Raw genomic sequence first — 14,992 nt, forward strand, 5'->3', positions numbered from 1 at the left:
TCAATCCAAACATGACAAAACCTTATATGAAACCCTAAAACCTTATATGAAACCCTAAACCCTAGATGAAATCTGAAACCCTAAATGAAATCCTAAGCCTTAAGCGAATCCCTGAAACCCTAGTCGAAACCCTAAATAAAACCTTTGTTAGCTTTTTAGGTGAGATGATGATCCAAGAGGAGGGTGAATTGGATTTCTCCAAATTCTTCCCAAACAATGATTTCAATATAGTTAAATCGAAATTAAAACAATAAGCACTTTTGATGGAAATATAATGCAAACAATAACAATTAATGAACCTAAAATCAAATATAAACAACAATAAATTGTAAGGAGATAGGGATAGAGAAATCAAACACAATGATTTATAGAGGTTCGGTCCTTCTCCATAAGGCACCTACGTCCTCTCTTCTTGGTTGTCCAGACTAAGCTTTCAATCTACTATTCTTGAAATGAAAATACAACCTATCTTTTTCTTTCTAAGGCTTAAGATAGAAACCTCTACCCTTTGTAGTATTTTACCCAATCTCACTACAAAGCTCTCAAGAGGATACCTCACCTCTTGTTCTCTTCCACCCTTGTATATTAAAGGTAATTTTGCAAACAATAGAACAACCTCTCTAAGGCTAAGTGTTTTCTAAGTTTAAGTACAAAAAAATGATGAATGAACAACAAATATAATTTGGATACAATAAATACAAAGATATAGACTTTGAAGCTCTAAAAACTCTTAATTTTTTGAGAGAATGAAAATATGGCTTATTGGCTCTTGCTTTCTTGATTCATCAATCTTCTTGGTGTGTTGGAATGCCCAATTTATAGAGAAATTGAGGAAATAACTGTTGAATGGTTGATAAAATAGCCATTGGAGATGTATTTGCTCAGACCCGATCTATTCCTTCCATGAGGGGATCGATTGGTTCATGTTTTGAACCAATTTGTCTTTGAAAATCACAACCCGATCGATCTCTTCCATGAGGGGATCGATCCTGTCAGTGGCTGGGTGGTTATCTCTTTTGTACTCTACTCACTAATTTGATTATATCTTGAGTTATTTAAATCCAAATCATAAAATATTTAAAGATTTAGAAACTAGACTTAAAGGGCTTTCTATCCATATAAAATTCATAACCTAATTCATTGAGTACGAATTATAGTGAATTTTCAAAGCTACCCATTATGTAGTTTTTCTGACAACTGCAGAGTGTTTAGTAAAAATTCAAAATCTTTTCTTCAAAAATTTGGATTTTAATTTTGTTTGATCCATTAGAAAGTAGACTCAAAGAGCTTTCCAACCATATTAAAATTAAAATATTAAAACTTTGTGAATTAATAAATAAAAATAAAACAAGTTCAATGTTGGAAAACTCTGTTCTTGTAAAATAGCTTTCTTAAGTTAATCTATTTCTCAAAACCAATATTATCAAAACTGTATTAAGTCCAAAATGAATAAGTTCACTTTAAAAACAACAATTGGACTTTCATTTAAGCTCAAATAAATAATCTTTAGAGATAGATTTGGTTTGAGAAATATGAAAACAAAGAAAGGTTTGTTTAAGCTTTGAAAATCATATTATTTATTTAGTACCAAAATATAAAACTTAAGAACATGTACTAAATAAATCTTTTTCAAAATCTTGATCAAGCTTATTTAGCTTAATGTTTTGTCATTTCAAAATAAGGATCAATTCAAAGTTAACAACCTTGAAGCCTAAATCCACTCAAAACCCTAAGACCATATCAAAATTTAAGAATTTGTTGAAAACATTTTATAAAATAATTTATTCTCGAATGCCACCCAAACAATGGGAAATTTAGGAAATTTTATTTCATTAAAATTTTTCATATAATTCCTTAATCCTAAAATAATAAAATTAAACAAAAATAAAAAAATAGAAATAATATTTTAAATATAAAAAGTCACACCCAAACTCTACCTAGATGTTGGAGAGTCAAGTGATCTCTTTATATTTAAAGACCTAATTCTAAATTCACACGCTCATATCTTTTAATTGTTATTATTGTTCCTTGTTTAATTATGGCATCATTTTTTTTTTGCGTAAATATCTTTATATGGAAAATATTATTGGATTTAAAATAACATTAAAATAACATTCCAAAGAAAATAATTCTTGATATTTTACCTAGATGTTGGAGAGTTACCAATAATTATCATATACAAAGAATGTTATTTTTACTTTCAAAGGAAATTGGTGGTGAATCTCAAACAAAGAGGATTATCTTTGAATTCTACCTAAATGTTAGAGAATTATAAGATATTTCTTTAATCTAAAGATTTTCACAATATTTCAAAATAAAGATTTTTAATTGATTTTTTTTCTTAAAAAAAGAGGGAATTATTATTAAATTTTAAATAGAAACCATTTTTGTTCAAAACTATAGATAGCGCATGATTAATTTGTACTGTTTTAAATAAGTACTGTGGGGGTGTTAATTCTTACCTACACATAAATGACTCCCAAACCTAATTCTATTTTCATAGATCAAAAATATGTTTTAATAAATTTTAAATCCATTTTATTGTTTTATTAAAAAGATAAAATTTTTGGGTGATCAATCTCACTCTTAAAAAGATTGGTGGCGACTCCCCATGTTTTTTCTTATTTTAAATTTTTACATTTAGAGATCAAGTCTCCGAACCAATACGTTATGACATATGCTGGCATTTGTTATATAAATGCTATGATATTTTCCCTAAAATTTTGCATAACCCACATCATTTAATCTCCACCTAGATTCAACTCACTCTCTCTAATCTATCTCAGAGCAGTCACAAACAACCCCCACCATTTAACCATTGACCATTGATATTGCCTCCTTTTTTACTTTATCCTAGACCAGTCACAAACAAACTTTACATGAGAAAGTGCACCATATCCATCATTCATCAAGCTTCACTAAAAGCTTGATGACAAAGGTTTTATTTTCTTCTAACTTTTTCATCGTATTTTGTTGAGCAATTGAACATCTAAGAATAAAGTAATATGCAATGGAATTTAAAATTTTCAATCCCCTAAGCTTTGGATCAGATTGATAAGATCGTTACAAACATACACATGCAATTAGTAAAAGTAGTTTTACTTACTTTATTTGTGATGGTGCCTAGAACACTTCAAGAACCATATGCTTTGTTGTTAAAAACCAGCAGTTTTCCAAATGTCCAACCATTAACAACAATCCACACAAACAAGGTAAAAAAACCTTCTTTAAGGGATAGGAAAAATTCAAAATCAAAATCCTTAGCTAATGTGATTTGTCGATTGCCCTATTTGTGTTTTCTCTCAATTGTTCTCAAAACATGAGATGTCTACTCTCTTATAATGCCTACAAGAGAGGGGCAACTTAAGCTATTTATTTAGAAACAAAAAGTATAGCAAAACCCTAAGGTATTAGGGTTTCTTTATGCTTAATTCTATTTTTGATAGAATAAACCCTTGACCAAGTCCTATTCTCAATAAGATTACTACTTTGGCTGGTCATACAATGTCCCATTAAATATTAGGCCTTTGCATGTTTCTTTATATTAGGTTTTAACCCAATCAAATTAAGTCAAACTTAATTTATCCCATTTTTAATCTTTCACACCATGTTCTATTTTGTATGACCTATTAGATTCCTTAACATGTTAGCAATAAATATAAGCATTGTAATCCTTGGTTCAAATCAGATGAAAATTTTGACTTCATCATTAATTCTCTATTAACCCATCTTATATTTATAAATCATGATCAATACTAGCCATATTGTCATTAACCTTATTTACTAACGAATGTCAATGTGGTTTGACAACCTATCTATGCATGATCTTATAGTATAATTAATATGCCTTCATCACTTAATATCTCAAGTCAATATTGAGTATCGATTAGTATTTACTCAATCTTGTTCAACCATATTAAGTTTTGTTTTTGACATTAACTCTTAAATAAACTTAAGAACAATTTTAAAACTTTATTCCACTTTGACCAAAGATTTTTGAGTTAATTCAATCAAGACTAAGTGAGATACCCACTTGATCACATAAGATGACAATGATAATCTCATAATTATTGCATTTGACACAATGATAATCTCATAATTATAATCTCATTGTAATTCCATTGCAAAACTTTATTTATTACAATGCCTTTATCTATAAGAAGTAATATCTAATATGTACAAATAATCTCATAGATAAAGAATGCCTTAATTAATTGATAGTAATGCTTAATATGACATGTATCTCATAACCAATCGATTGGTTTTAGGGCATACACCAACATACTTTTCTTTGACTTTTCCAAAATAAAATGTTTAGGGCTTGAAAGATCTTTTTTTTTTCTTTAAAACTTTTGTAGCAATTAGTTTCGTAATGATGGCCAAGATTTGTAGGATTTGACTTCTCAACCTCATCCATTTCAAATTCAACAAGATAATTGATTGAGAATTTGCAAGCATACAGATCATATTCAATTATATAGTAAAGATTGTTCCTACAAAAATTAAATATATAGAAGAGAAATAAGTATTGAAATTATTCACACTTAATTATATCTAGAAGATTGAAAATTAGAATGCAAATAACTAAATAACTATTTAACTAATCAAAATAGAAAATTAATTTAAGCAATACTCAAATTAAAAATGAAATAAACTAAACTTAATCAAACAACAACCTAATATTGAATGTAATATGCTTGTATTAGTTTAAGAACCAAAATTTATTAACTAACTAATGCAACAACCTAAATAAACACGCAAAGACTAAGATGAAACTCAAACAGAACTTAAACAACTTTAATTAAATTGAAATTGATTGCAATTTCACTTGTTAAACTTAGAAATATGTAAATTAAACTTGTACTAATATATGCAAGACCATAAATGAATCAATTTAAACTTAAATCATAATGAATTGAATTGAATTAAAGCCAACTAAATCCTAAAACATACAAGAACTATTTACTTAAATCTAACAACCTTAAACATGGAAAAATTATACTAAAAAAATATGAATTAAACTTAATTCAATGGAAACAACTCAAATTTAATGAATTAAACTTCAAATTGCAAATTAAATTAAAAACAAAATTTAAAGAGCATGAATTGTATGAATTAAAATCACTTCAAGAGAAAAAATGCAAATTGAATTAAAGGATAGAAATTTAAGAAAGCTTAAATTGATTTGAAAATAAAATAAAACTTAAATTTAAAAGAAAACTAAAATTAAACTTTGCATAAACTTAAAATAACTTAAAGAAAGCTTAAAAAAACATGAAAACTAAAAAATAAGAAAACTTACAAAAGCTAACTACTTCAAGTTGGTTGTCACGCCAAACTCTACTTGAATTTTTCCTTAGACAAAGGATAACAATTTATAGAACTAAAATAAAAAAAAAAACCATATAGATATATATAGAGAGGTATGGCAAACTTTAACTAGGTCTCTTGAAGTAGTGTGGTTTAACCTTGCTTTGTATTTTACATGAGAAAGCCTTTTATAACTGAATCATTGTTAGTTAAGGTTGATACTCTATGAATGAATGAATAAAGATCGAATCTTGACTAGATTAAGTGCTAACTTGTCTCTTTTGAGTTGAAGAAAGGAGGTTCAGCTATTTCTTTAGAAAAAGAGAAGTTGATTCCTTCTTAAACTCTCTCAAGCAACTCTCAAAGTCTCAACTTTAAGCTGCTTGCAAATTTCTTATTAGCAAAGAGTTTTATATAATTTTAATCTTTTAACAGCTTAAAGTCTTCAAGTTTTTAACTATTTAGCCCTTCTTGAACTTTAAATCTTTTAAAATTGAACAATGGTGTGTAGCTAGGGCTTTTTAAGAGAAAAGAATATGTTGTAATTACTTTTGAACCCTTGGCAGCTTTTTAAAAACAAAATTTCAACTAGGAGTAGGTTTCTTGTTTATTGAAAACTTCTTAGAGTTGGAGTAGAATTTTTTAGAGTTAAGTTTCTAGTTAAAGTCTTCTTCGAGAAAAAAGTTTGAATTCTCAATTCAAATCTTTTTAGTATGCCATTTCCCTTTAATAGTCTATTTAAATCTCATGCAAATCCTGTCCTAAGTCGGAATAAGGGAAATCCAACTAAACATAGGATTTCCAAGTTAATGTTGGAGAAAACAAAAACTATTTGGACATTTTCCAAATTGGATAGAATTACCAAGTCATCATGCCACATTAGCCTCTAAGTCATTTCTTTTGGTCAATAAGATTGGACTTGCTACCATGTCATCCATTAGTAAGCGTAGTATATAAATTACCATGGGCTTACACTTAACTTGAAATTACAAATCTAACTCTAATCATAGTTGAATATCCCTTACATGATTCTTACATGAATTTTTTGAACTTTTTAACAAGATTCATCAATTCTTACTCCCATATGTTCAATGACAACATCTTGCACAAACTCTTACATTTTCATTCCAAGATTTTTCAAGAACTCTAAAAATCATCAAGAACACATTAAAAATAGTCTAAGGATCATTAAATATCAAAAATGATCCAAGACTGACCAAGACCAAGAACTTTCAAGATTCTTCAAGATCTACCAAGATTCAATCTTTTCTTCAAAATTTCCTAAAAAATAGTAAATTAAGCACATTGGAAGTAAAAAAAAAAAAAAAACGTTATTTATCTAACAACTAAGCAAAATTAACTCAATTAATTATTGGAAACAAGTCTAAATAAGTCTATTTCTTAGAGTTATCAATAATTTAGTTTAACAAAAGGTAACGCTTCTTGAATTAAATAGAGGTATAAAATGGGTAAAAATTTTACTATAAGAAATGGCAAATGGTAAACATGGATTTTTTAACAAAAAATTAAGGAAGTTAGTGAAATGGAAGGATTTCAATTAGTTAAAACTTATTTAGAGATACCTAGTATGGTGTAAATTGTTGAAAGATTTACAAAATTGGAATTAATTAGAATCTTTAATTTGGCCATAATTTTTGTCCTTCCTTGTATCCATACTTTACAAACTACATCTATATATATTAGTTTCCCATATAAACATTGTCAGAGATGGTATATTTTGGAATTCATAAATTCAAAGAAGATTAAATCATGTTAAATATAAAGGGCTAAATATAAAATCATGTTAAAATTTGTCCACTGAAATGCAAATTTTCTATTCTTCATGAATTTTCAAAGTGGTAGTAACTATGAAGGAAAACCATATAAATATTAAAAGATATGCTAAATTATATTACCTTATGAAAACAACACTTTGAAACTAATAGAAAAATGAAACTATGGTTTTATGATGGATATTAATATATTTATCCAACTTTATTTTGTATCCATATCTTGGACTAGCTTTCTGTTTTCTAAGATGCTTAATATTTATTTAGTTTAATATTTTGATATATGGCATACTTCTTAAAAACACATAAGTGATTGGTTTTTTACTAGTTGAATATTTAAGGCAATTTTTTTGCATAGATTGATGTCTTATCTCCATTATTTTTTTGCCATGTTTTCTTTATTCTCATTCTATTTCGTTGTTATACATTGAGAAGGTTCAATATTGTTTTGTTATTGATTTCATTTTATTTTTTTTTCCTTTTGCTCTGTATTTAACAAATTGGAAAAATCTTTGGACCTATGTATTTTTTGAAGTTGTATCTTGTTGAAGCTATTTGTGGTTTAATATTCTACCTGGTGCACCATGTTGATTGGGCAAACTCTATAGGCATACAGGTTGTTCAAGTAATAATAAAGACTAAAATTCTAGATATCAATCCCACAATGATTAGTTAAAGACATTCCTAAGCTAAGTACCTATTATCCCTATACTTTTCTAAAGTTGGTTCAATAAAAAATATCCATGAACAATTTAAAATTCTACTAAAAAATTTTCAATTAATCAACTAAAACTAACTAAGAAATAAAGATATGAACAAAAAATGAACAAAATGAAAAAAAAAATTACAACTAATCTTAAAATGTAAGAACAAATGGCAACTAAAAGGAAAAGCATGGTTGAAAGTCAAACATGGAATACATGGATAAAAGTGATGTAAAAATGAAGAAATCAATAATAATACATGAATCTAAAATTGACACCATGTAGAGACTAAAATTGATGCATAGTATGATCAAGAAATGAAAGCAAAAGGTTGTACTTGTAACTAAAGCTAAGCACGAAAAGATTCTTAAACATGAACTATATTCTAACCAAACACTAAACAACCTACATGAAAACATGATTTAAAGAGCAAGCAATGGATAGAATGTAAAAGAGAAGTCTCCCAAACAAAAAGGTCAAAAACCAAAAATGGTAAGACAAATGCAAGTTGTAAATGAAATTCTTTTATGTCACAGTTTGGACTTCTAATGGCTCAACTAACAACTACTAATCTAGAACTTGAATGAAAGATTAAAGGACTAAATGGAAAAGAAATTTGCAGCAAGAAATTGAAGGAAAAAATAACATATAATGAGAAGACACTAAAACTGAACATGGTAGTGCACCACAAACACATAAAATTGCAATAAAAAAAATTCAATCTACTACCGTATACTAAAAATAAACTTTAGTTGAGCTAAGAACATATTTATCAACAAGTATTCTACAAGATTCAACCTCAAAATCATAGAAATTAACAAGGAAATTAGCTCACTAAGCTAGGAAACCAAATAGTATACAACTAAGCATAAACAAAATATATTCAACAATTTTGATCCAAACAGCTAATAAAATGTGAAGAAATGAACTGGATGAAGCAAGATTCAATAAGTAAACAATAAAACTAAGGTTTTAGAGTGAAAAAAAGACAAACAACTTGCCAAGGAAAGAGTAGCTTCATGTAAAAGTTGATTGATCACATCTGACCTGCACCTATCATCTACATCTAGATAAATCTTCCAAACTTGATCTAGAATGCCGTGGTATGAGTTTGAGGCTAAATTTTTAGTATATTATAGTTAATTGAATTAAAAAACAATGAACATAAAAATTGAACAAAAAAAAATAGATTTGAATAATATATCATTAGAAAAATTATAGGTACATCAAAACTAGTAGATTAAAAAATATATTTAAGTATCAACGAAAAATCACTAGATTTAAGCTAGAAATCAATAAAATTTATAAATTTTATTATCAAAATCGTAAAGAACAGTAAAAATATTTGAAGAAATGTAAAAGTGCAATCAAAATTAATAGAAAACATGAAGATCAAGGGCTGCTTATTTGCTAAGAAAATAAAATACAATAAAGGAAAATGCAAAAATTTAAAAAAAATCCTCAGCTAAAGTCTCTCTAAAATGGCTAGCTTCACTCCTATTTATAGGTAGGTGAGTGGTGAATGAAGCCCAAAAATCTCTCCAAAATATCTTCAATGAGCTGAGCTTTTAGAGAATTCTTTCCTCTTTGCTTTTATACCTGGTGCATGATTGTTTAGCTTTTTCTTCAACACTTTGCAAGCTCTTCTTTGACATGTAACGGGTGGTCTAATAAGTCAATTTAATGATCAATAAAAGCTCTTGAAAGTGGCACACCAACCTCTAATTGTTGCTCTTAAACCAACTTGAAACATTTTGAAATTTTGGTGCTTCTCTTATGCACCATGCACAAACATCCTTCTTGCATGCTTCATATTTTTTTTTTCCTTTTTTTCTGCAAAATTTTCAAACATTCTATGAATATTTTTATCATCCATTTTATTAAAAAAACTATGAAAATAATAATAAAAAAAAATTAACCAAGAAAAATCAAGCAAACTCCTAAAGTGTCAATGTTGCATATTGGCACTAGTTTAGGCCAATTACATAATTTTGCACAAAAAAATCCTTCAAAAGGTATCCAATTTGACCAAAATTTTTTCAAAAATCCTAAGGAACAAACCAAAATATAAATTAAATTGCACTAAAAATAAGCATGAAAAAGCTAAAATTTTATTGCAATCAAACCCCAAAACTTAAGTTTTTGCTTGTCTTCAAGCAAAACAAGATTAAGCAAGAATCATAATATACCATCAATGCTTCATTCAACATGAACACCTTATAGATTGAACAATAGGTATAACTAAAACAAAATTATGAACAAGTGCTAATAAACAAAAATCAACCTAGGCTAAGATCATTCCTAACTATGGCTCCATAAGCAAACAACACATCTCACGTATCCTTGCATGAAATCTAGTAATGTTATGCAAAATATGAAACATTAATAACAATGATCAATAAAGTATGCTCATATTTCATAAGTTTGCTTATCACATCTCTTTCCACTAATGTAGATAAACTTATGAATAAGGATCATTTAAAACTTTAACAGGCTTGTAATGTAAGGCTTGGGTTAAGGCATGATAAAAGTCATTTAGGCTTAAGTATCCTAATAATACATTACATCTTAAGGATCATTCATCATTGAGCTCTTAAGGTAAAAGAGGTAAGCTTGACTAAAGAATCATCCCTCCCCAAACTTTGATTGTGCCCATTTTTCTTTTCTTTTCTTCTTTTCTTTGCTTCTTCACCATTTTATTACTTTTACTTTTTTCTTCTTCTTCTTTTTTCATAACTTTTTTTCTCTTTTTTTTTATCTTTCTCATTCTCTTTTTTACTCTTTTATTTTTTTTTATTTTTATTTCCTTATTCTTTTCTAAGCTTCACCCTTCCTCTCTAATAATGCATCGCTCACAACGATACATGGTCTTAATGTAAATAGGGCAAGGGACCAAAAAGATAGGAAATATGCGAATAAAAGCTTGGGCTTGTAAGGTTGTTTCAAAACAAAAAAAGGCATTATAAAGCTCAAATAGGGTAACTATAGAAATATTATATCAAGGTTGGCTCGAAAGGCTTAAACAATCCAAAAATAGCTTATACCATTTTCCTAATCATGTGACCTTTAAGATTTTACCTTGAGATATGATCAAAATAAATTCTAGAATCATGAAATGCAACTCCAAAGACCAATGCAAAAATAATCCCATGCTCACATAATCAATACTAAATAAAAAATGCAATTCAATGTTCAAAACATCACTCACAAATGAATACCATATTCAAGAATTCACTTAACCTAAATATCATATCATATTTCACAAATAGTCAATCTTTTCCTAATGTTATATCCATTATCAATCTCTACCTATCATTGGCTTCATGAAGAACAATTCAAAGAAAGCATAATAATGATTTAACCTACTACATGTTAAGCTTAATTTTAAGGCAAAAATCAATGACAAGTTAAGAAAAATTTTTCAAATTTTGAGCAATTTTCTCATACCCCCAAACTTAAATAATACATTGTCCTTAATGTGTAAGCATCAAGCAATAAAGTATAAAAGAAAGGAACTAGAAAACTCCCTATCAATATAGAAGCATGGTGGCTGATTTCCATCTAGCTTTAGTCAAAACTAATGTATCCATTTCAAATTCTAATTCATCCTACAAAACAAGAAAACAACTACACAAAAAAACTACATCAATATGTACAAAAAAATATAAGCAAAATTTATGAAAACAAAACATGAAATGTAAAGTTTAGGTTACCTCCCAAGAAATGCTTTATTTAAAATCATAGACTTGACTGTCAGTAGTGTTAGAGAAGCACACCATATTTCCTTCTCAAATCTATCCATATCATTCTCTTTCTTTGAGCCCAATATGTAATGATAAACTCTAAATGAATGTGGTGCTTCAAAGTTGAATTGTATCCCACCTCTATGAATGTTCTAAACATATTGCAATAAAGACCAATAAAGGTGGTCATTAGCTTTAGTACGAATGAGTAACGTACCATCATTGAGAATATGGGTTTAGGCTTTAAGATGAAAAAATCCTCCATAAATGGTATAGGTGTAAATTCAACAATAGTTGTTTCTAATGATGGAGTCAAACAATCCTCATCACAATCATTAAATAGTGAGTTCTCAAACACATGCATTTCCTACTAAATATATAATAGATTTTCAAAATACAAAAGAAAATGCATGGATATGCTATAAGGTTCACTTCTTTGTTGATTATGACCATTGCTTAGACCTTCTTGCAACTCAAAGTAAAGAATTGAATCAGCCCCTTCAAAATCTATCTCATTCACTTTTTTTTCCATAAATGGTCTACTAGAGAAAACTTTAAAAATGAAGTGTCTATAGCTTCGAGCATAGGATCAAAAAATGAAAAAGCTACTAGACAAGTAAGTTTTTTCATAATGAGTTCCTCTTCATTCTTAAGCTTGAAACTAGATTCAAGAATAAATGTGTTTAAGGACTTAAGTGATCTATCAAATAGGCTTGCATTATCAACACATCTATCCACCTTAAGACTTTTCACACAATGGGGTAGATGATATTCAAGAAACTTAAAAAATGGCATAAATCGAATATCAAGTTCAATTTTTTCTTAAATGCTATCCTCTGTCTTAAATCTCCTAAATGATCCATCATCATCAACTTCTCTAGCCTTAAACTTGTCTTTTAACTCCACCATTCCTTCCTTTACAACTTTTACAAAATCTAGTGTCTCCATCACAATAAGCTTATCATCATCATCAATCCATGTTGAACCTCCTCTCCTTAAATGATTCCCTAATGTATGCTCATATTTCTCCTTCTAACAAGGTGTTGACTCTATAGTCTAAGCATTGGATCTAAAAGGCAAGTATTTAAGGTATATATATTTTGACTATATTACCTATAATTTCTAATGCATGCATTTAGTCTTGTTGGTATTTTTCTTAAGTTGTAGCAATTCAGTGAGCATTTTCTCAAGGGATAGTTTCTTTTCTTATGTAAGAGGTGGTGATGAATATAGTGTGAATGAAAAGTGATGTAAAAAGGAATGGCACCATGACGGAGAAAATTATTGTTGTAGAGGAACATAGTGTGGCATTTAAGGAACTTGTACTGGTGGTAGAGAATATTAGGGTGGTGAAGGGTATTGTGGATGTGAATGCTCAGTAAGATAAGTTGGGATGTACTGAGGTGGTGAACTAAAAGAATATTCTAGACTAGTATCCTACATGGTCTTAAGATAACCGTCCTAAGTGTAAGTAGTGTAGGTATTTGCATAAGATCGAAAATGTTAGTCAAATTGACACCTATCACTATGGTAAACTCTATCATGCATTTCACCATTCTCATGTTGGCTTGAAAAATTATGGACACAAGTAGGCTTAGGGTCACTCTTAACTTTAATAGCCTCTACTAGATTTTTTTATAGAGTCAATTTTTTTTATCAAATCTTTAAGGGTCGACTTTATTTCATCATTGCCTTCTTTAATAGGCCATGGTCCTAGGTAGTTATCAAAATAATAAGGTCTAGCATGGTCCGTGTGATGCTTGGCTACCTTAATAGTATTGGACTGCCACATGAAAAGTAGAATATCACCTAAACAAAAACCTATGCAAAAGATGCTAGTTTGTGAACAACCTAAAGAAACAAAAATAAGGCAAGTTAGTAACTAGCCTAACAAAAGTACACTAAAGGTGAACCAATCTATAGAGATTGAAAGGCTGTGCACTTACAAAGTTGCCCAAATCAACTTTTAAGCGCCATTGCCAAGGATTAGAAGTAAAGAGTCCTAGGTTAACTTTGTAAGTGCACAGCCTTTCAAATAATAATAGAGACTAAAAAAGTCTATATGTCGATCCCACAATGATTAGTTAAAGACATTCTTAAGCTAAGTACCTATTATCCCCATACCTTTCTAAAATTAGTTTAATAAAAATAGCCATGAAAAATTTTAAATTCTACAAAAAATATTTTCCAAATAATCAACTATAACTAACTAAGAAATAAAGACATGAAAAAAAAAGGAATAAAATGCAAAAGAAAATTACAACTAATCTTAAAATGTAAGAACAAATGATAACTAAAAGAAAATGCATTGTTGAAAGTCAAACATGGAATACATGGAATACATGGAAAAAAGTTATAAAAAATGAAGAAACCAAAAATAATACATGAAGCTGAAATTGACACCTTGTACAGATTGAAATTGATGTATAGTATGATTAAGAAATGAAAGCTAAAGGTTGTACTTGTAACTAAAGCACAGCATGAAAAGATTGTTAAACATGAACTATATTCTAACCAAACAATAAATAGCTTACATGAAAACATGATTTAAAGAGTAACCAATTAATAGAATGTAAAAGAGAAGTCATCCAAATAGAAAGGTAGAAAAACAAAAACGGCAAAACAAATGCAAGTTATAAATGAAATTCTTTTATGTCACGGTTTGCACTTCTAATGGCTTAACTAAAACTACTCCTAATTTAGAATTTGAATGAGAGATTAAAGGACTAAATGGAAAAGAAATTTGTAGTAGGTAAATTGAAGGAAAAAATAGCAAACAATGAGAAGACAATAAAACTGAACCTAGTAGTGCACTACAAACACATAAAATTACAACAAAAAAAAATTTAACCTACTATCATATACTAAAGATAAACTTTAGTAGAGCTAAGAACATATTTATCAACAAGTATTCTACAAGATTCAACTAAAAAATCATAGAAATTAACAAGAAAATTAGCTCGCTAAGCTAGGAAACCAAACAATACACAACTAAGCACAAACAGAATATATTTAACAATTTTGATCCACACAATGAATAAAATGTGAATAAATGAACTAAATCAAGCAAGATTCAACATGTAAACAAGTAAAACTAAGGATTTAGAGTGAAAAAAAGACAAATAACTCACCAAGAATAGTATAGCTCCACACCAAAGTTGATTGATCACATCTAACCTGCACTTGTCTCTTGTATCCAAATGAATCTTTCAAGCTTGATTTGGAGTGTTGTGGTACAAGTTTAAGGTTGAATTTTTAATAGGTTGTAGCTAATTAAATTATAAAACTATGAAAAAAATTGAACAAAAACAAGCAAAATTTAAATGAGATTTCATAAAAAAAATGGTAGGCAGGTTAGAATTGGCATATTAAAAAATAGATTTAAGTATCAACAAAAAAATCACTAGATTTGAGCTAGAAATCAATAAAATTTGTAAATTTTATT

The sequence above is a fragment of the Durio zibethinus genome, chromosome 10, assembly GCF_047325235.1.
Source record: "Durio zibethinus cultivar Kanyao isolate XHJ-2024 chromosome 10, ASM4732523v1, whole genome shotgun sequence".
Lineage (NCBI taxonomy): Eukaryota > Viridiplantae > Streptophyta > Magnoliopsida > Malvales > Malvaceae > Durio > Durio zibethinus.